The 22863-nt window shown below is 42.7% G+C and overlaps 1 pseudogene; it reads left to right on the forward strand.

Annotated features, from left to right (window-relative positions):
• Nucleotides 1–9047: 9047 nt before the first annotated feature.
• LOC128607197 (uncharacterized) lies at nt 9048–10305 on the forward strand (annotated as a pseudogene).
• Nucleotides 10306–22863: the final 12558 nt, after the last annotated feature.

Here is a 22863-nt window from a genome sequence, read left to right on the forward strand (position 1 = left end):
CTGATGATATTGGAGAATACATGGCAAGGGATCTGAGATCATTCCTCCATACAGAATTTCTCCAGATCCTTCCAACTTTGAGATCCACTGGACTCTCCTCTTCAGTTCACCCTACAGGTTTTCTATGGGTTTCAAGTCAGGGGACTGGGAGGCCATGGCAGGACCTTTTTGCTCAGTAAACCATTTTTGTGGTGATTTTGATATATGTTTTGGATCATTGTCTTGCTGGAAGATCCAACTACAGCCCATTTTAAGCTTTCTGGCAGAGGCAGCCAGGTTTTCATTCAAAATCTGTTATTATTTATGATATTTGATAGAGTCCATGATTCCATCTTCTCTTAAAACAGCCCCAAAACATTAAAAAGCCTCCACTATAGACCATAGAACCCAGTCCCATTTGAAGTTCCAGTAGTGTCTGGCAAACTGAAGAAGCTTGAGTTTGTTTTTGGATGAGAGTAGAGGCTTTTTTTCTTGAAACCCTTCCAAACAACTTGTGGTGACGTAGGTGACTTCAGATTGGTGTTTTGGAGACTTTATGATCCCAAAATGCAACTAACTTCTGCAATTCTCCAGCTGCGATCCTTGGATATTTTTTGGCCACTCAAAACTATCCTCTTCACAGTATGTTGAGACAATATAGACAATATAGCCTATGTGTTACCTCATATTTATACACCTGTGAAACAGGAAGTTATGGTTGAACAATTTCCTGTTCCTCGTCACCCAAGTGTAGTATAATAATAATACTAATAATATAAATGGGAATATACTTCAAATATATTTTTCTCATAAGAATTCATAGAGGTGCCAATAATTGTTGCACACCTCTATTTCACAAAGAGTTATTTTGGGATAAACCTGTGTTGTGTTTTCAATTGTTTAGTATCCATAAGAACAGAGTATTTTTGTGAATTTTTTAAACAAATGATCACAAGTTTTAACATTAAAGACAATTATTCACAGCCCTCTTTACTCATATATATCAAGGGTGCCAATATTATTGGAGGGCACTATATGTTCTCCTGAGGGAGAACAAAACATTCATTTGGCCCCAAACTGGTGTTATGTAGTGATTGACTCCTCAGTAGCTGCTTGCAGTTATGTATTATACTGTTGGCTTGAAAGAGACAGAATTCTATTATTAATAATAATAATAATAATAATAATAATAATAATAATAATAATTTTGGATTAACATTTTCCAGCAAAATTTCTGACCATCTCCTCCAAAGGCCTTTAAACTTACATCCACCAAACACATCTACATTTCACACATCTGACTTATATCCAATTAGGTTGCTTGTGATTTTCTAAAAATCTGACACTGCATAAAATATATAAATGCATCAAAATTAATGTTGTTGTTAATCATTGACATATCAAGACTGTAATGATCAAAGAAAAAAAATCTGCTTAGCATTTAGTATATGGAAAATAATTACTATTTTTGTTTCTTTCATTAAAAAAAATATGTTGCATTATGTAAACAAACCAGCATTTAAAGGTTTACAATTCTGAAAATGAATGAATGTTTGATAATTATGATTAAAATTGATGCTGGTAAAAAAAAAATAATCAATGTCTGAAAGGAAAAAAAAATATTCATATATAATATTTTTATGACAGTTTTTGGACATGGACATTCTTGTTCTCTGTTGACCTAGATGTAGCTTTTTTAATTGATGCACAAGGGTTAAGTGTTTGATTAAACCGTTCTACCAGCCCATCCATCTATGGATGATAAATTTGGATGATTTAATCTCCAACAATTCGTACAGCTCGCATAGTCTTCCTGACATGAATGATGTGCCCTGATCAGTCAGGATCTCTTTTGGGATCCTGATTTGGGAGATAATACCGAAGAGTGCCTCCGCAACATTGCCGAAGTATTGCGGAGAGGCACCGCTTCCGGGTATCGCGTTGCATAGCCCATGAAGCCCTTGTGTGGATCGATCAAATGGCCTGAGGAGGTCTGAGTACAAGTGCCCTGTGTCACTCGATATAACTTATCCTTCATAGTCAAAAAATAGGGGTGGGAGAGCGCAACACTGGTCTGGATCGGCTGGCCATCGATTACTCTCACTTGGTCGAAGTGTGTTAAGGGTCTCATCATGTGACTGCTACAAGAGAAAATCCCAGAGGATTTCTCCCTGACAGAGTTGATGCAGACGGCCCTGGCACTACCTCTCCCGCCAATGCTGTACACATTCTACACCCTTTTTCCTTACTGCAGGACACATCCTGAAACATTTCCTTGGCTAATGCTTGAAACCCCGACCAACTTATCTCCAGAATTAGTGGATGGGTGAGGTGAGGACTAACCGCTGCCTCCACTACATATTTTCACCCCAGAAATTTGATGACAATTGGCACTATAAGATACGCATGAACATCCCCGTTCACACACCTCACCTTCAACCATGCAGTACACAATGCCTCCCTTGAACCAAGCATTGGTGAATTGAGGTTTGGTTACAGCCTGAATCCCCCAATGCATGATATGTACCCCCTTGAACACACACCAGAATGCGGTACATGACAGCTCAATTGGGGGCTGCCTGCCATATATTGGGGAGCCAGACCATCGCTCCCACCTCCATTACGTGGCACTGGTCCTGGAAATGCCTAGGTTCCCCACAACACCAGCATGTCAGCCCAGACATTACTCCTGCACTTTGCTGCCCTGGATGCACCCACCTGGGGAGAAGAGGAGATGGACACAAAGAGAGAGAGGGGGAGGGAAAGAAGGAGTATGTGGCACAAGCCAAGTGGGAATAGGCCCCCGTCTTTGTGGTGCAGGGAGAAGGAAAGGGCGAGGAGGTGGAGGAGAGACATGAGGGCGAGAGAGAGAGAGAGAGAGAGAGAGAGGAAGAAAGGAGGGGCTCGCCTGCCCCTGGATATGCCGCCAGGTGGTCCTTGGGCAGCTGGCCCTCCTCCTTGAGTGACGCTGGATGGTTGTACTGGACCCACTCGATCATCCCTTCTGGAAGTCGGCCAACGAACTGCTCCAGCACCTCAAAAAAGTACTTTGATAAAGGTGTACCTCCTATCTGTGGATGTATGGTACTTACTATTGCATCCACAGATTATTCATCCATTTAATCTGCTCATTTTATGAAAATTTATCACTATGAACACCTGCAGTTATTTTCAACTTTTAAAAAATTCAATTAATCCTTTCTTTAACAAGAACAAATTATTTTAGCTTTTAGCTGTTTTAGCCTTTAACTGGATTTGTCAAGCCAACATAAAGTTTGTTCTCAACTTCACTTTCTATTTATGTTAGCTTGAAAGAGCCAACATTGTGTTTTTCTTAATCTTGTTTCTCTTATTATTATTATTATTATTATTATTATTATTATTATTATTATTATCCTCTCCTTAAATTCTTCCATTTTAACAGGTAAATTTTTGATGTAGAGCGATGAAACTTGGCAGGATCATAGATCCTATATGGGAATAGTGTAGTTGTACTTTTGGGAAGGATCGGAATTGCAGTTACTTCATGGGAATGTTCTGAACAGCTTTTTCCCCCTTGGAATATTTTCCCCAAAAGCCTTTAAAAACACAAGTAAATTGGAAAAGCCCCAAACTCAAATACAAATACTTATAAAAATGTAAGTGTTACGCCACGGCGAACTCACGGCTGCAGTTCACAACGTGTAGTGCCGCCCAGGGACATGGTGGAAAAGGACTACACTTCCCAGCCATGCCCACGCTCGAGTTCGCAGGAGTTCTGATTATGAACACTTGCACTACATCTAAAGTTATAAAAGGGCCGCGAGCGAGTCTCTTTCTTCCCCTGAATCCGCATCGCCGAGCGGTGAACAACCACGAGCTATTGTGTGCAGATTCCACTATCACAGTGACTGTGTTGACATTTTATGCCGTGTGAGAGAGCTCCAGTGGATTAAAGCGAGGGATTTGACCATCTCTGTTTTCCCTGACTACACAGCCAAGAAACACTGCTGTCTCATATTTTTTATGGAGACTTTGGGTGTGTGTGTTTGGGGGATTGTGAGAGTAAACAAAACATGCCAATGCTTTGAAGGATGTGAACTGGAACGGAGTAATGTTAGTCAATTGCGAATCTGTTTTTAGAGGATTTAAACCTAACATGGTGAACAAATTATATTATAGAATTCAGGCAATTTTACTGGGGTTATCTCATACAGTGTGGCAAGTAATAATCTGGAAAGACCTTTGTAATATCACAGTCTAAAACTGGATTTAAAGAGAAGCAAATCAGTAAATGAATTACATGAAAATGAATCACATGTAAATGAATCACATGAATATGAATCACACGAAAATGAATCACATGAAAATGAATCACATGTAAATGAATCACAAGAATATGAATCACACGTAAATGAATCACATGTAAATGAATCACATGTACATGTATCATATGAAAATGAATAAATAAATTAAAATGAGAGTAAATTGTCTGGATTCTCTGTTTCATCAAAACATTTTTGTCTAAAATTCTTATACTTTCACCTAGAAATTCCATTCAATCTTTAAACTGTTAAGCTCCCCCCTTTCTACAACCTCAAAATATCTAATAATTTCAAAATTTAGTTTTCAGATTATGAGTGTTTGTTTTGCCCCAAGAGCCCCATTCACTTCCATACAAAATCTGGCGCCATCAGCTTTGGCTTTTATTAAATGTTCATGTGTTTTTAAACAGCCATATATCAAACAATTCCTGCACAGTCTACACATTCTTTGCATCAAATCGATCAACAAAGTCTCCTTACACTCACCATGTCATTAGTTAAGTGATTTGGTTAATGTTTCCAGAATTCTGTTATTGAGAAAACGCAGTCTGCTGTTCAAATTTAGTAATAGACACCAATTAAAAGTACAAAAAGCACTGTTTTTCTGTTAAGCATTCTAGAATGTCAGAGAGGGCCAATCTCACGCAGGTGTGCCTGCACAGCTAGGCATTTATTCTCAAAGGTAATCCTCTGTTTATTTATTCACATGCATAAATACCACTACGCCTGCTAATTGCACAAAAGCCAAAAATTAAAAACCCAGTGTTTTTAACATTTTAACACTTTAACATAGCCTTTAGCCTTTTAACCTTTACACACTTAACTGTTTATATCAACCAAGTACATACACCACACCTTAGCACCCAAGTGAGTTAGCATATCAGCATTTTAGTATTTTAATGCTTTAACCTTTAAACATGTATCAACATTTGCAACCATTCACCATTTACACATTATAAACTTTTACCATTACCACTATGCTGCTAACTGCCACAAGATCCCAAAAATAAATGCCCCCCATATAATTTCCCCCTGACACCTAATTTAAATTATCTTTCTTAGTTTCAGACTGATAACACCGATCAACCATCTCTTCATATCCAGCTTTAAATTTTACCCTGTACTCCCATTCATTTTTTAAAGCACCCATAATCTGTGCTTTTGTTTGTCTGACAGACACCGTTTTTGCATGTAGTACCTCAAGGCAGACAGATAACCACTTATTCATACCCATAGTGTCTGTTTTCTGTTTGTTTTGTTTTTTTTCATTTCCCCATTTATTCCAAATTTCATTTTAACAGCACAATTGCAATTCCAGCAAAATATCAGACTTTCAGACAATCAGACAATCACAAAACACTACTTAAGTGATTGCTCATTCACAAGGTCTTCTGGAAGTATACACTCAGTTACATTTTGTCTCTGCCATTACCAAGCCTTGATACCTTGTTTGCTTATTCTGGTTTTTGACTTTGTTCTTGTTTTTGACCTGGTCTTTTTGTCTTGCCTTGCCTAGTTTGGACTGTTTGTCTGATTGCCTGACCTCTGCCTGTCTTTGTTTTTGATTTCTGTCTGATCCCTTGTACTTGTTATTTTATTAAACTGCCATACCTGCACTTGTTTCCATCCTAACCCTCATTTTTGTGACAGAATACTTCACCTCACTATAGATGCAGCAGGAAAACGGAAGAGATGCTAGGGAAACCAAGCAAACCGTCCCTGCTTTAGATTCAATCCAGTTACCCCAGTGGACTGTCATAGAGCTCTAAGATCTGTATGATGGTTTTTTGGCTACACTGAATATTTACTTGTTGACTGACAGTTCTATTTTGCGAGCCTAGCGGACCCCAAGCTAGCTGAGAAGCAACTGCTAGGAGTCACCTTGTCCTGGTTCTTTGGCCCAGCCTGCCAGTGGGCACAGCTGCTAGTGGCCAGGGATCCAGTAGACTTGAGAATGTAACTCAGTTTGTGGGACAATTCATGACGGCATTTGGAGTTCAGAATCCAAGGCCGACCTGGAACATCTTATGGTGGGTGGGGGGGGGCCTGGCAGATAAACCTGCCCTGCTGTTCACCACTTATTAAATGCAGGCAAACAGGGTGGCCCCCACAGCAGAGCTCCAGTCAGAGGTCAACATGGTGACCTTGGCCCTGAGCTACAGCCAGAGATCCATGAGGTGCTGTCCCTTGCAGAGCTCAAACTGGAGGTCAACATGGTGACCTCCTCTCCAGAGCTCCAGCTGAAGTTCAACGTGGTGACCTCAAACCCAGAGTTCAAGTCTGAGATCTAGGAGTTGGTCTCCCCTGCAGAGCTCCCGCCAAAGGTCAACGTGGTGACCTCAGCCCCAGAGCTCCAGCCTGAGACCCAAGAGGATGTCTCAGCTGCAGAGTTCCTGCCAGAGGTCAACAAAGTGACCTCATCCCCAGAGCCACAGCCCGAAGTCAACATGTCAACCTCCTCTCCAGAGTTCCAGCATGAGACCTATGAGGTGATCTTGCCTGCTGAACTCCCATCAAAGGTCGACGAGGCAACGTCCCACGTAACGTTCCTGTCTGAGGTCAACAAGATGGCCTCCCAAGCCATGTTCCTGTCTGAGGTCGACGAGATGGCCTCCCAAGCCATGTTTCTGTCTGAGGTCGACAAGACGGCCTCCCAAGCCATGTTCCTGTCTGAGGGCTACATCACGACCAACAAAGTTATGCTCATGCCTGAGACCGACCACACAGCCGACAAAGCCCTACTCCCACCTGAGTCAGCTGATACAGCGAACCAAGATCAGCCTGCAGAGTCGATGGAGTGCCCAGCCTCCCTGGTCAGCTGAGGATGTTTCTCTGCCTCCCATTGTGGCCAAGAGCTCCACTTTGCTTCCCTACTCTGCCTTGGATGTCACTATGCCAGGCTTCTTTACGTACGTCACTCCACTTTCCCATGGCACTGAGGACATTGCTCTGCCATCCTGCTCTGCTGAGCATGTTGTTCTGCTTCCTTGCTCCACAGAGGACATCGCTCCACACTCTAGAAAGGCCAATGACATGTCCCACCATGTCAAATCCCTGTATAAAGCTGATGACACAACTTCCCAAGCCTGGGTCTTGCCTAATGACCCCGGATAACTGGCCCCAACCCCAAGTCTGCTCCTCTAGAAACCTGCTACTTGTGGGACACTTGCTGTGACTGGGCAATATTTCTATGTGGAAATATGTGTTGTTTAGAGCTATTGTCACACACAAGTCCTCAACCTGGATCTGTGGAACGATAAGTTTGGGCATCAACATCATGAATTGGTATGTCCAAATAGTATGGTTCAGATGGCACAGATCTAAAATTGCCCACATACTCCCATCTTTTTTGTAGACCAGGAAATAACAGCTAAAAAACCTCCCTCCCTCAGGGAATGGGGTACATGTTCTATGGCCCTTTTGTCCAAGAGGGATTTTACGTCCTGCACTAACATCGGACTCTGCTCTGTGATGATTACTGTGGTGAGCACACCTCTGAGCACACCAGGGGGGGTTGAGCTCTGAACTGGACCTGATAACGCTTTTCCACAGTGGACAGAACCCATGGATACACATTTGTCAGTAGTTTTGATTCTGCCAGATGATCTTTTAATGACATTAACTTTCTGTTGGAGGGAAAGCATCAGATTTTCGTTGCCCTGTGACAGCTCACTTACCACGGATGACGCTGGCTAGGGGACGCCCTACAGTAATACTGGGGGCTAACTGCCCTAACAACCTCACATCCCCTGATAGTTCCCTCTGCATCCTATCAGGACTGCTCCTTCTTTGTCTGCTTGGCATTTATGATCATTCTCAGATCAGGCCTACTAGCAGGCTGTGACTGTGGCCACCTGGTCCCCTTGGCTCTCCACGGGGGAGGCGGGTCACCACACTCGCCTTCTGTGCCTCCCTCGCACTACTGTTGACTCAAGCAAACTCAAAACAACAGGGAAGCAACCAAGCTACCCATTGAATGGACGATATGATGGGCCAATTGCTCGGTCGCCCAGAGAGACAAATTTGTGGCACAGTGGAGCTCCGCCACTGCCTCGGGACCAATTCCCTCCCTGCTGTCCACCAAGCAAGAGGCAACAAGGAAGACCCAATGCTGCATAAGTTTTGTCAACCAAAGTTGGCTTACATGGCTTGGATGGAAAAGCCAGCCCCCCTAAATTTCCACCATCGATGGAGAGAGGTGGCTTGCAAGTGCCTCCTCCACCTTTGGCATAGCCAAATATCCATGCTGTTCATTCCCCATGATTGCCAAATAATCCAACATCACAGGGTTCTAAATTCAGCTATTGTAAGGTTTTCCAAAGTGCAATATTTCTTCATGCACTTATGGGAAAATGGGGAGTTTTGTGCAGTGTGAGGGAGATTAATATTCATTGGGGAGATAGCACTTGTCCAGCCTGCCACGAGCCACTTCCTCTTCTCTGGACCAGTCTAGATTAAGCTTCTCTTCAGCCCTAGCAATCACTTCAAGCAGCTCTTTGTATGCTTGAGAGCAGCTGTCTGTTTTTGGTGCAATGGGTCCCCCCTCTGGCTCCTCAGACTCAGAGAGGGCATTTTGGTTTTCCTTAATGGAAGGAGGAGTCCCGATGCATGCTCCATAATCTGGCAGAAAGCCGGTCCTTGAAGACAGAGCAAGATATAGAGCAGTGCTCATCTTCGGCTCCTCTTCCAGATCCATACGGGATCCCCACGACCTGAGCCGGCTGGCCCAGATCAGCAATGCCCTGATACCAACTCTCTTCGGCCATGAAGAGAGCGAACAGCGAGTGGATTAACCTGATTGTAAAGCGCTCACAATGCACACATCTAACCAGGCAGGCATATAAATAGGCATGATTTCATACAGACTTCAGATACTGGCCATGCGTGAGGGTGCTTCACACAGCATGAATCTCACGCAACATTGAGTTCCCTTTCAATGGGAACTGGGGTTACTGCAGGGTAGTGGGGAGGACCTAAAGAGATTTTTTGTTTGCTGGGAGCTTCTTGCTTGTGTCGGCTTTAAATTATACTGTTCCATTCTTTTTCATCAATAATTGAGCGCTATCATTCTAATTTGTTGTAGTTCCACTTTCCTTTCTGCCATGAATTTTTCAATGTGTTGAGTGCAGGATGTTTAGTCATTCTTCCTCCATCATTAGCTTTATTTGTGCTGTGTATATTACTTAGCTCTCTGATGGAGACACATCAGAGGTGCACATCCAGACTCTAGAGAGGGTTAGTGGAAGTGAGAACAGCATAGTTTCTGTAGCAGAAAGTCTGGAAGCCTTAGAGGGAGATTGCAATCCCCCATCTCTGGTATTAGGGCCCTCACAGTGGGATAAATGCGTGATGACTCTGTGACATAATCGCAACGCCAAAGCTAAGGCTTGCCCACAGGAGCACCACTCCTCCTCCATTTCACATTTCCAGCAGGTTTGCTCTCCTCAGTGAAGCACCTGCTGAGAAACCTGAAAGAGCTCTGGTTATAGGAGACTCTATCTTAAGGCACGTGAAACTAGCTAGGCCTTTAGGGGCTCCGGCAGCTTTAGTTTGGTGTAAACCAGGAGCCAGGGCACTGGACAAAGCAAGTAATTTTAGGGTCTTAGGAAATCACAGTTAGTTATTCATGTAGGAGCTAACGACATTTGCCTTTGTCAGTCAGAGGTTACGCAGAATAACTTTGTAGAGGTGGGTAAATTAGCGAAGGAGATGTCCAATGCAGTAATATGCTCTGGCCCCATTCCAATGTGGCATGGTGATGTAGCTTTCAGCAGGTTATGGTCGCTGAACTGCTGGATGTCCAGGTCCTGCTCTGAAAACAATGTGGGTTTCATAGATAATTGGAGTAGTTTTGAGGGCATGGCTGGCCTGTTGGGGCGGGACCGTATCCATCCCACTCGAGAAGGTGCTGCTCTAATTTCTTGCAGCATAGCACAGTCTTAGAACAGGCCTAGTTAATCAGTGACAAGCCAAGGTCAGGGAGCAGAAAATCAGGTTAAACTGACTATCTGCTAGCTGCACTGAGTCGTCACCTAGGTTCCACAATATTGAGACTGTGTCTGTTCCCAGGGCTAAACAAAAATGTTCAGAGATGATCAGAAATATTCAGAAAGTTTGCTTTAGTAATCTAATTAACATAAAATTAGATCATACTATATGCACAGACAGCAGCTTCGATCTGAAGCTAGGACTGTTAAATATTAGATCTCTTACCTCTAAAGCACTTATTGTTAATGAAACCATTACTGATCAGGAGTTTAATATAATGTGTTTAACAGAAATATAGATTAAAGCAAATGAGTACATAGCACTAAATTAAGCTAGTCCTGGATACAGTTATATACATCAGCCCTGTCTAACTGGCAGGGGAGGAGGTGTTGCACTCATTTATAATGATAATCTAGGTGTCATCGAAAAACCTAGTCATAAAGTCAACTCTTTATACTAGTATAACATAGGTAGCCACATATGTAGCAACAAAAATATAAGTCTACCAAGTCAATTTCACTAATTCTTATTTACAGACCCCAGAACCATATTTTGATTTCCTCGAACCTTGTTGTTTCTTTAGACAAAGCATTAATTGTTGCTGACTTTAATATTCATTTTGATAACTGTGAAGACTCTCTGAGAACAGTGGTTGTGTCCATTCTAGATTAGCTGGGCAGTTTCTGTGTATTTTCAGTGAAGGTACATGTTACTTCCTTGGTACTAACACAGGCTCCACACTTTATTTTAGGTGGGCAGTTTCCGTGTATTTTCAATGTAACACGTTACTTCCTTGGTACTAAAATTGTCTGAGTAGAAATCTTTTGAGTAAACATCTTTACAGTTTTTACATATCTGTAATACATATTACAGCATGTGAGGTGCACAAACTCAGCGAATGTAGAGTAGCCATAATGCGCTAAATGAGATAACTGAAAATCTATATTGGAGCATTCACTTACTAAGTTTTTTCAAAGTAAGAAGGGTTATGAAGAAATTAAGCTATCAAACATTTTATTGGTCCAATCTCCAACCATTTGTTTAACATATTATGCATTTGTAGCTTGACTATTAAATGGTTTGAATAATAAGTACCCTCATACTCCCATTTAAACACATTGTGGAAATGCATGAGCTACAATGTTTTATGTGTTTTATGTATTTAATTGTTTAAATATAAAATTATGAAAAAAAATATTTTTACATAAACTGCAGTGTTATGTCCATGGGGACGTATGTCCATCCATCCATCCATCTTCCACTGCTTACTCCTTGTTCAGGGTCGCAGGGGAACCTGGAGCCAATCCCAGGGAGCATCGGGCACAAGGCGGGGTACACCCTGGACAGGGTGCCAATCCATCGCAGGGCACAATCACATACACACTCATTCATACACTACGGACACTTTAGACACAGGGGAGGCAACCGGCGTACCCAGAGGAAACCCCCACAGGGAGAACATGCAAACTCCGCGCACACATGGCGGGAATCGAACCCTGGAGGTGTGAGGCGAACGTGCTAACCACTAAGCCACCGTGTATATATATATATATATATATATATATATATATATATATATATATATATATATATATATATATATATATTATTGTGTTCGCTAATTGTTATTAATAGTTTATATTGTAAATTATATTGTAAATAGCTTGTATTGTAAATAGTTGTATATAGTGCCGGGCTATGAGCGTTGGTTTTCTTTTCTCTTCGTTTGCTTTAAGCGTAATCTATTTTTAGAGAGTTTATGGTGGGATAACATGTAGGGAGAGGGATGTAATGTTACTGGGGGCAGGGGGAGGGGGGGATTATTAGGATTATTGCAGATTATTTGGATTATTGCGGATCATTCAGAAACGCGACACTTCACGGTTGTGAGTCATAACGTGCATCAGGTAGATGGTACGAGATGGCACAGACAGAATCGAGATTCCAAAAGGAAAGAAAACATGAAACAGAGTAGAGAGCAAGATGGGGATGACAGCTAGTGTGATGGAAATTATACATTTTTACTTTATAATAATTTTTGTTCAGTCTGTTCATGTTCATCAGTGAATAATGCCGCTTGAGATCATGTCAGGGAGATTAGTACAGAATGTTCTTTCCTCTTACAGTGACACAAACATATTATTGTCTTCAGAAGTATCTGCACATCTGCTAAGACAGATGTGCATATTTTTTTCGGCATGCATGTTAGTGAATGGGTGCTTTTACACCAGACGCAGCAGCAGTGAAGCGATAGTTTCGGCATAGCATCTAATTTTTTTTCAGCGCTGCTCGAGCTGCTCTCACTGAATTAAAGCAGCAGTACATGGTTGAAAGATTTAAATAAAGGTGAGTTGACAAAAAAGTACATATTGCAAATAAAAATATATTTGTAGATTAGTATATTTCATATCCAGTTAATTTTAACATATAAAAAAGATTTTATTATATATTACCAGGTTGATGTTCAATGATGAAGTAGAAATGCTTTTGTTTGTGGTGAGTGAATATGAGCCCAACAGGAGGTTTTTTAGAATTCAGACAATTAATTGGGTTAATATGAATTAATAACATTCAATAAGTTAAGAAATCTTACTTTAATCTTCAGATTTTAGTTAATGCGTTAATGTTAATTTGAGTAATGTGTTTTCTGTGCATGATACCAGTTACTTTGAAACTTGTTGAAATGGAGAGAATAAAGGTTTTATTTGCATTTATTTCACAATTGTGGAATTAATTATTATTAATTTAAAAGAAGGCATAAAAGGCAGAGCCACCAAACTATCGGTATCGGCCGATATCACTCTGAATAATCGGTTATCATATCGGCTGAGAAATTTAGTATATGTGCTTCTCTAGTAATAATATTAATAATTGCTTGAGTAAGAGTAATAAAGTATACAAGGAGAAGACTACTCAAGTGACTAATTACTAAGGATCTGATTAAAATCAAGGGAAAATCCTGAATTTCAGACTACATGGAGAACATCTGGGTTCCCTGAGAGGGGAACGAGACGTTGAGTTTAGCATAACACTATGGGAGCGCCCTTGTGCTCGACTGGTATCTGAAGCTTGTGTAAAATCATACCTATTTATAGGCCTGCCATGATCAGGTGACGTGGCAATTAAGCGCGTTGCGTGATATATATATATATATATATATATATATATATATATATAATATATATATATATATATATATATATATGGCACCTGTGAACCACGCCGTTAGCCTCTATTGTCTATTAATATCTCTATTATCTGAAGCAAAGACGCAATTCACAGGCCTACCCTGGTATGACAAAGCTACACAATGTCTCGTTCCCTTCTCAGAGAACAGGGTTACATGCGAAACCCAGACGTTCCCTTTCAAAGGGAACTCCACGTTGCGTTTAGCATTACACTATGGGAAAGAAAATACCCACTCAGTCATACCGAGGGCACAGCCTGTTCAAAAAGACCCAAGCCTGAGGGTCACTGTAAGACACTCGAGCCCGGGGAGGAATGAATATCCAGGCTGTAATATCAAATGAATGTGTGTGGTGTAGACCACCCTGCAGCAGCACACACATCCTGTGAGGATACCCCTTTGGACAAAGCCTTCACGGAGGTGACCGCCCTAGTGGAATGAGCCCTTATGCCCAGAGGCGTAGCGAGATTGAGCGCCTCATAAGCGATAGAGATTGCTTCCACTATCCAATTAGAGATGCGCTGCTTTGACCCAGCATCACCTCTACTGTCACCGCCAAGCAGACCAGCAGGTGCTCCGACTTACGCAACTGGCCGGAGCAGTGGACATAAAGACAGAGGGCCCTTAGTGGACACAGCAGGTGCATTCTCTCTTGTTCCGGTATGAGGAACAGAGGAGGGCAGAAAGCCTGCAACACCACAGGCTGGGCAGCAGATGGGCAGGACACAGGAAGGCCTTGGCTAATCCATTGGTTAAGTCAAGGCAGGAAGGGGCAATAGAGATAGCTTGTAGATCTCCTATTCACTTGAAAGATGTCATGGCCAGCAGGAGAGCTACCTTTAGAGTCAGAAGCTTCTTAGTGCCTGACTCTAAGGGCTCAAATAGGGCCCCTGACAGACCTTCCAGGACCACAGAAGGTCCCAGGAAGGTATGCGCGGCCTGCAGACGGGCCTCAGCCGCCTGACACCATGCATAAACCTCGAGGTTAGATGATGTTTCCCCACAGAGGCTCCATCAAAAGGGGCATGGCTGGCCAAAATGGCGGCCACGTAAACCCTGATTGTAGAAGGAGCCCATCCCGCTGAGAAATGTTCTTGTAAGAACTCCAGGACTGTAGCTATTGCGCAGTTCACTGGGTGTACAGTGGATCTCTGCGGATGGGAATCTCCCAAGGAGTGCCATCTCGCAGGGATATTATCTCTCAGAACCATATTCGCGCTGGCCAATAAGGTGCTACTAGCAGCAGACATAAACTGTCTTGGCGAACTCTCGCTAGAACTTGTGGGAGCAGAGGGATGAGGGAACAGCGTACAGATGTGACCTCGGCCACATGTGCACCATGGCGTCCAGCCCTAATTGTGTGGGAGGAGTGAGGGCGAACCACAGCGGGTTGTCTCCTCGGAGGCGAACACATGCAATCCCACTTGGCCAAACCTCGCCATATGGACTTCACCACTTGTGGATGGAGCCACCCTGCTCCAGATGAAGGCCACACCAGAGACCGTGAGCTGGACAGCTGTCTAAGACCGTGCTCCAGCCCGTGAGGGAGGTGTATGTCATTACCGTCTTGCGCTAAGGAGACACCCCTAGAGTGTGACCCTAGGCTAGAAACCAGGGACACTCAAATTCTTAGAGCACGTAGGCATCACCGCATGACACTGATTATTCTCTGAGGTTTCATCCTTGGACGAAACCCCCAACTTCTCAGCCACCACTGAACGGTCTCCTGTGCAATAGGCCCATAAGCGCCAATAGTCTCCCAAGATCCAGCTTTATCTTGCTCAGTGTTGATAGGATTGGAATCCTTATAACCACTAGAAAAGTTGTCCTCTGCACTGGTGAAAGCATATTTTTCTGAGATTCAACCTGAGCCCCAAGCTCTTCAAGTGGGCAAGAACAACATCTCGATGTTGAACCACCAGTTCCCTGGATCATGCTAGAATTAACCAGTTGTCCAGGTAGTTTAGTACACGGATGCCCTGGAGTCACAATGGAGCCAGAGTGACATCCATGCACTTTGTGAAGGTGCGAGGGGATAAAGCTAGTGATATTTCTATGTGGAAATATGCACCTTTTAGATCTATCGTCACAAACCAGTCCTCAAACTGAATCTGTGGAATGATAAGTTTGGGCGTCAGCATCTTGAACCTGTATTTCCGAAAAGTACAGTTCAGATGACGCAGATCTAAAATTGGCCATATACTCCTCTACTTTTTGCGGACCAGGAAATAACGGCTGTAAAAACCTCCCTCCCTCGGGGAAGGAGGTACATGTTCTATGGCCCCTTTGTCCAAGAGAGATCTTAATCCCTGCACTAACGTCGGGCTCTGGTCTGTGCTGACTACTATGGTGAGCACACCTCGGAACCGGGGGGGGGGGGGGGCTCGAGCTTTAAACTGGACCCGGTAACCCTTTCTACGGTAGACAGACCCATGGAGGCACATTTGGAAGTAGTTTCCATGCTGCCCGATGGTCTTTTAGTGACGTTAACTATTCCACATTCTATTGGAGAGAAAGCATCAGATTTTCATTGCCCTGTGACAGCTTGATGACCAGAGAACACTGAAAACTTGGGGACCGCCTTGACTAGGGGAGGCCCTACAGGAGCACTGGGGGCTACCTGCCATAACCACCTCATGTCCCCTGATAAATCCCTCCACGGCCCCTCAGGACCGCTCTTTTTTGCCTGTTGGCTTTTATGATCATTCTCAGATCAGGCCTAGTAGCAGGCCGTGACTGTGGCTGCCCGGTTCCCCTGGCTGTCTGCGAGGGTTGGCGGGCTGCCATACTTGCCTTCTGGGTCTCCCTCGCACTAGTGCTGGCCCGGACTCCACTCGTGGATGCCCGGGTGAGCTCGAGACAACAGAGAAGGAACTGGCTGAATGCCGCCATATGTCAAGCTCACTCAGCAGGTCTGCTTGGTAGGCCTGCAACACTGTTATTGTCTGCTGTGACCCACAAGCAAGACTACTACTGCATAGGCCTTGCCCACCAATGCCACGGTGGCCTTGCATGGTGGTTTGAATGGCAATGCCGGCCCCCCTAATTACCTGCCATCGATGGAGAGAGGTAGCTCGCAAGCACTTCCTCCACCTTCAGCATCGCTAAATAGCCATGCCATTCTTTCCCCACAATGGCCGAATAATCCAACATCGTAGGGTTATAAATATGGCTTATGCATGGTTTTCCCCCAGAAACCTGCTATTTTGTCATGCACTTCTGGAAGAAAGGGGAGTTTCTGCAGTGTGAGGGATTTACTTTCACTGGGGGGGAAAAAGGCTCATCCAGCCTTAGTAATCACATAATCACTCAATTTTTAGCACATCCTTCTGGCTCCTCGCAGTCAGAGAGGAATTATTACTATTATTTTTGTGTGTGTGGTCGCACCCCCACCCCCCCCCACACACACTTTTTTCCCTTTTGGCTTTCCATAGGGGAAGGAGGAGTCGCGATGCAAGCTCCAAAATCCAGTGAAGAGCTGAACCTGGAAGACAGAGCAAGAGATAGAGCAGTGCTCATCTCCGGCTCATCTTCCGGATTCATAAGAGATTCCCCGAACCTGAGATGGCTAGCTGCCTTGGCAGCGGCCGGCCCAAATCCGCGAGGCTCCGAAACCCAACTCTCTTCGTCTTCCGAGAAGAGCACAAGTTGCGAGCCAAGCTGCTTAATGTAGGCATTACCATGCGCAGCCTCTCGAGGCTGCCATTGCATGCTACACTCCTAAACACATCCCTGTGATGAAACGGGAGCAAGCCGTAACACACTTCCTGAATTCTCTTACTCATATTTTTCTCTCTCGCTCAATCCTTTTTTTTTTCTTCTCTCTTTTTTTTTTTAAAGGGATAGAAAAGTTCTGAGATTTTGAGAAAAGATAGCGAGGAAATGAAGCGTTTTTTTGTTTCTGAACATGTTTCTGACATGCAGTCTTTCGCTGAAGATAATAAAGGCTGATGGCACGGTTCACAGGTGCCATATTTATATCATGCGACGCGCTTAATTGCCATGTCACCTGATCATGGCAGGCCTATAAATAGGCATGATTTTACACAAGTTTCAGATACCGGTCACACGCGAGAGGCACTTCCCGTAGTGTTATGCTAAATGCAACGTCGAAGTTCCCTTTGAAAGGGAACACAGCAGTTCATTTTTAACTTCTGAAAAGTGGTCTCATAGATAATATGCTGCTTTCTTTACTGACATACAAACATTTTTCTGTAACATTTCATTTTGGGCTGGAAACTATCACAACACAGGATGCAAGTTAAATGCAGGTGCAGACTTAATTGAATGAAGGGCAGTGGTGGCTCAACGGTTTATGTTCTGGGTTACTTATCAGAAGGTTGGGGTGTTCAAGCCCCAGCACTGCCAAGCTGCCACTGTTGGGCCCTTGAGCAAGTCCCTTAACCCTGTCTGCTCCAGGGGTACTGTATCATGGCTGACCCTGCACTCTGACCCCAACTTCCTAAACAAGTTTGGAAATGTGAAGAAAACTATTTCACTGTGCTGTAATGTATATGTGACAAATAAAGGTTTCTTCTTCATGTTGAGAACATTGTCAGTTAATGTACAGTGCATCTGGAAATTATTCAGAGTGCTTCACTTTTTCCACATTTTGTTATGTTACAGCCTTATTCCAAAATGGATTAAATTCATTATATTCCTCAAAATTCTACAAACAATACCCCATAATGACAATGTGAAAGAAGTTTGTTTGAAATCTTTGCAAATTTATTAAAAATAAAAAACAAAAAAAAGGACATGTACATAAGTATCCATTGCCTTTGCCATGACACTCAAAATTGAGCTCAGGTGCACCCTGTTTCCACTGATTATTCTTGAGATGTTTCTACAACTTGACTGGAGTCCACCTGTGGTAAAGTCACTTGATTGGACAAGATTTGGAAAGGCACACACCTGTCTATTTAAGGTCCCACAGTTAACAATGCATGTCAGAGCACAAAACAAACCATGAAATCCAAGGAATTGTCTGTAGACCTCAGAGACAGGATTGTATTGGGGCACAGATCTGGGGAAGGGTACAGAAACATTTCTGCAGCATTGAAGGTCCCAATGAGCACAGTGGCCTCCATCATCCGTAAACGGAAGAAGGTTGGAACCACCAGGACTCTTCCTAGAGCCAAACTGAGCGATCAGGAGAAAAGGGCCTTAGTTAGGGAGGTGACCGAAAACCCAATGGTCACTCTGACAGAGCTCCAGCGTGTCTCTGTGGAGAGAGGAGAACCTTCCAGTAGAACAACATCTCTGCAGCACTCCACCATTCAGGCCTGTATAGCAGAGTGGCCAGACGGAAGCCACTCCTCAGTAAAAGCTACATGACAGCCCACCTGGAGTTTGCCAAAAGGCACCTGAAGGACTCTCAGACCAAGACCAAGACAAAGATTGAACTCTTTGGCCTGAATGGCAAGCGTCATGTCTGGAGGCAACCAGGCACCGGTCATCACCTGGCCAATACCATCCCTAGAGTGAAGAATGGTGGTGGCAGCATCATGCTGTGGGGATGTTTTTCAGCGGCAGGAACTGGGAGACTAGTCAGGATTGAGGGAAAGATGATGCAGCAATGTACAGAGACATCCTTGATGAAAACCTGCTCCAGAGCACTCTGGACCTCAGACTGGGGCGAAGGTTCATCTTCCAACAGGACAACGACCCTAAGCACACAGCCAAGATAACAAAGGAGTGGCTACAGGACAACTCTGTGAATATCCTTGAGTGGCCCAGCCAGAGCCCAGATTTGAACCCGATTGAACATCTCTGGAGAGATCTGAAAATGGCTGTGCCCATACACTGTATGCACTGTACACTCCCCATCCAACCTGATGGAGTTTGAGAGCTCCTGAAAAGAAGAATGGGAGAAAATGCCCAAAAAATAGGTGTGCCAAGCTTGTAGAATCATACTCAAAAAGATTTCAGGCTGTAATTGGTGCCAAAGGTGCTTCAACAAAGAATTGATCAATGGCTGTGAATACTTATGTACATGTGCTTTTTTGTTTTTTATTTTTAATAAATTTGCAAAGATTTCAAACAAACTTCTTTCACGCTGTCATTATGGGGTATTGTTTGTAGAATTTTGAGGAAAATAATGAATTTAATCCATTTTGGAATAAGGCTGTAACATAACAAAATGTGAAAAAAGTGAAGCGCTGTGAATATGTTCTGGATGCACTGCATATGTATAGTGCCCTTCACTAGTATTGGCACCTTTGGTAAATAAAAGAAGGCTGTGAAAACTGTCTTTATTTTTTAATCTTTTGATCTTTTATTTAAAAAAAAAAAAAATCACACAAAAAAAATACTCTGCAAATACAGGTTTATCCCCCCAAAAAATATTTGTTAAACATAGGTGTGCAATAATTATTGACACCCCTATGAATTCTTATGACAAAAATATATTTGAAATATATTCCCATTGATATTTAAACATTTTTAGTGCACCTGAGTGACTCGGAACAGGGAATTGCTCAACCATAACTTCCTGTTTCACAGGGGTATAAAAATGACATATCACATAGGCCAAATCCCCTTAGTCATTCATAACAATGAGTAAGACCAAGGAATAAAGGAATATAGCTGTGATGTGCGGCAAAATGCTGCTGAGCGTCACAAAATGGGAAGTGGCTATAAAAATATAGCACAAGCATTGAAAATACCCATTTCCACCATAAGGGCTATAATTAAGAAGTTACAGTCAACTGGAAATTTTAATCAGTCAACCTCGAAGAGGACGTGTGTCTATATTGTCTCAACGCATTGTGAAGAGGATAGTTCGAGTGGCCAAAAAATCTCCAAGGATCACAGCTGGAGAACTGTAGAAGTTAATTGTGTCTTGGGGTCAGAAAGTCTCCAAAACCACAAAAAGTCACCTACAACACCACAAGTTATTTGGAAGGGTTTCAAGAATAAAAACTCTACTCTTATCCAAAAACAAAGTCAAGGGTCTACAGTTTGCCATACACTATTGGAACTTCAAATGGGATCAGGTTCTATGGTCAGATGAAACTAAAATAGAGCTTTTTTCGCAATAAACACAAGCGGTGGAACAGAGAGGGAGCCATGTGGAAAAGTACCTCATGCCCCTGGTTTAATATAGTGGTGGCTCTTTAATGTTTTGGGGCTGTCCAGAGGTATTGGACATTTTGTTAGGATACATGGTATCATGGACTCTATCAAATGTCAACAGATATTAAATGAAAATCTGACTGCCTCTGCCAGAAAGCTTAAACTGGAGATTGGAATCTGGAACCAGATTGGTATTCACCAAGAAATACAGAAATGTGCCATAAAAGTTCTGGAACCAAGATTAACCATTTCCAATGTGATGGAAAGGCCAAAGTGTGGTGAAAGATCGGATCGATCTACTCATGATCCAAAATATAGAAGCTCATCAGTCAAGCATGGTGGAGGTAGTGCCATGTGTTGGGCTTGCATGGCTGCTTCTGGAATAGGCTCACTAATCTTTAAATATGACAACTCAAAAAGTGTCTGCTAAATGAATAAATGTAAATGTTAAATTATTGGATGGCACTTTAAATACCTTTATGTAGCTTCTGAAGGGCTGTACTAAATGACACAAAATGCTCTTAATGAAGTGTGTTGCCTTCTTGAGCATCAGTGAATGTTCCCACCGTTTGTAATAGTTGTGTAAGAGTCAGTCAATTCTCCTTAGTGGACCTGGAGGATTTTTCTGAAAAAAGAGTGGGCAGTTTAACAGCTCAGCGCAAACAGGGGACTCATGAACAACTATTACAAAACATAAAAACAGTCGTTGATCCTCCAGGTAACAACACATATTGTAGAATTTTTAACTGATTCATTTGTGTAAATTCAGTTATTATTGTGTCTTCTGGACTAAATGTAAGTGAAATAGCTTATTCAGGGCAGTACTAAATAAAAAACAAAATGCAATTTTTAGGAACCTTCTTATTTGAAACAAATATTGACATTTTGCAGATTTTGCAAGGTGTATGTAAACTTATGACTTCAACTGTATATGGGTATGCATGTCTGTGTGAGACTCCTTCTAACCATCTCAGCTACAGCCTACACTCTACTCTACCCACCACTGCCATCTGTAACAGTTCTACATGATCTGATTTGAGTATTCACAGCACTCCCTTTCCCTGCACAACCCCCAGCACTTCCAGGATTTGATTGGTGGGTTTTTTTCTACCCAGGAATCAGCCTTGGTCAGCTTCAGCCAAAATAAGAAAAATTAGAAATGTGAAAAGGAGATTGGTGGCACACTTCCTTTTTTGCTGGAATTATACGATGTGAAATAAGTCAGGAGAGTGCTGTTATTCCATCTCCAGAATAAATACTCACTCTCAGGCCATCCAGAGGCCTACAGAGATGCCAGTGCATTTGAGTTCCAGGCTATACTGCCTGACCTTGCATAGGTAGGAAACTATTAACAGTGTTTATGGTGGTGAGGGGGTTTCGGATGGATAGGTAATGCAATGAAGCATTTGCAGTTGTGGGGTTTGAGTTTCAGGCCGTCCAGTCATCAATCATGCTGGGCCTAATCTGTTCTTTGACAGCTCACTACAAAGCCTGACATTTAACCCTCAGGACCCTGGACCAGTCTAGGATCTAAAAACCAGAGACTTCAAGACCCACAAAAAACTGAAAAGAATGATATGTTTACTCAGACTCTTTCTTAATTCTTTCTCTTCGTTATAGCTAAAGCAAAACAGATACAAAACAATAATTCCCATCTGTAACAGGATAAATAGCATGCATATTTAGTGCACCCTCTTTGCTGTTTACACACACACACACACACACACACAGACACACACAAAGGAGGCCAGAAACTTTAGAGGCCTAAAGGCCTATTAAACCCTCATGGTGGCCTCACCACCATAAACACTGTTAATAGTTTCCTACCTATGCAAGGTCAGGCAGTATAGCCTGGAACTCAAATGCACTGGCATCTCTGTAGGCCTCTGGATGGCCTGAGAGTGAGTATTTATTCTGGAGATGGAATAACAGCACTCTCCTGACTTACTTGAATGTGTGTGTGTGTGTGTGTGTGTGTCTGTGTGTGTGTCTTACATAATAAGATTATTATGTTTTAGATTTTGATAGCAATTTCTTAATTATACAGTATAATATATAGTATAAATAATAATATATACATTGGTGCTTTAAAGTTTGTGAACCTTTTGGAATTTTCTAGATTTCTTCATAAATATGACCTGAAACATCCACAATGGCCTGTCCAAAAGATTCTAGTCCGGGGGTCACTGCATGACACTCGAGCGTGGAGTGGAATGTATGTCCAGGCTGTAATATTGAATGAATGTGTGCAGCATAGACCAACCCGCCACAGCACACACATCCTTTAAAGATGCTCCTTTGGACAAAGCCTTTGTGGAGCTGTCCCCT

This window comes from Ictalurus furcatus, chromosome 4 (genome assembly GCF_023375685.1).
Source record: "Ictalurus furcatus strain D&B chromosome 4, Billie_1.0, whole genome shotgun sequence".
NCBI lineage: Eukaryota > Metazoa > Chordata > Actinopteri > Siluriformes > Ictaluridae > Ictalurus > Ictalurus furcatus.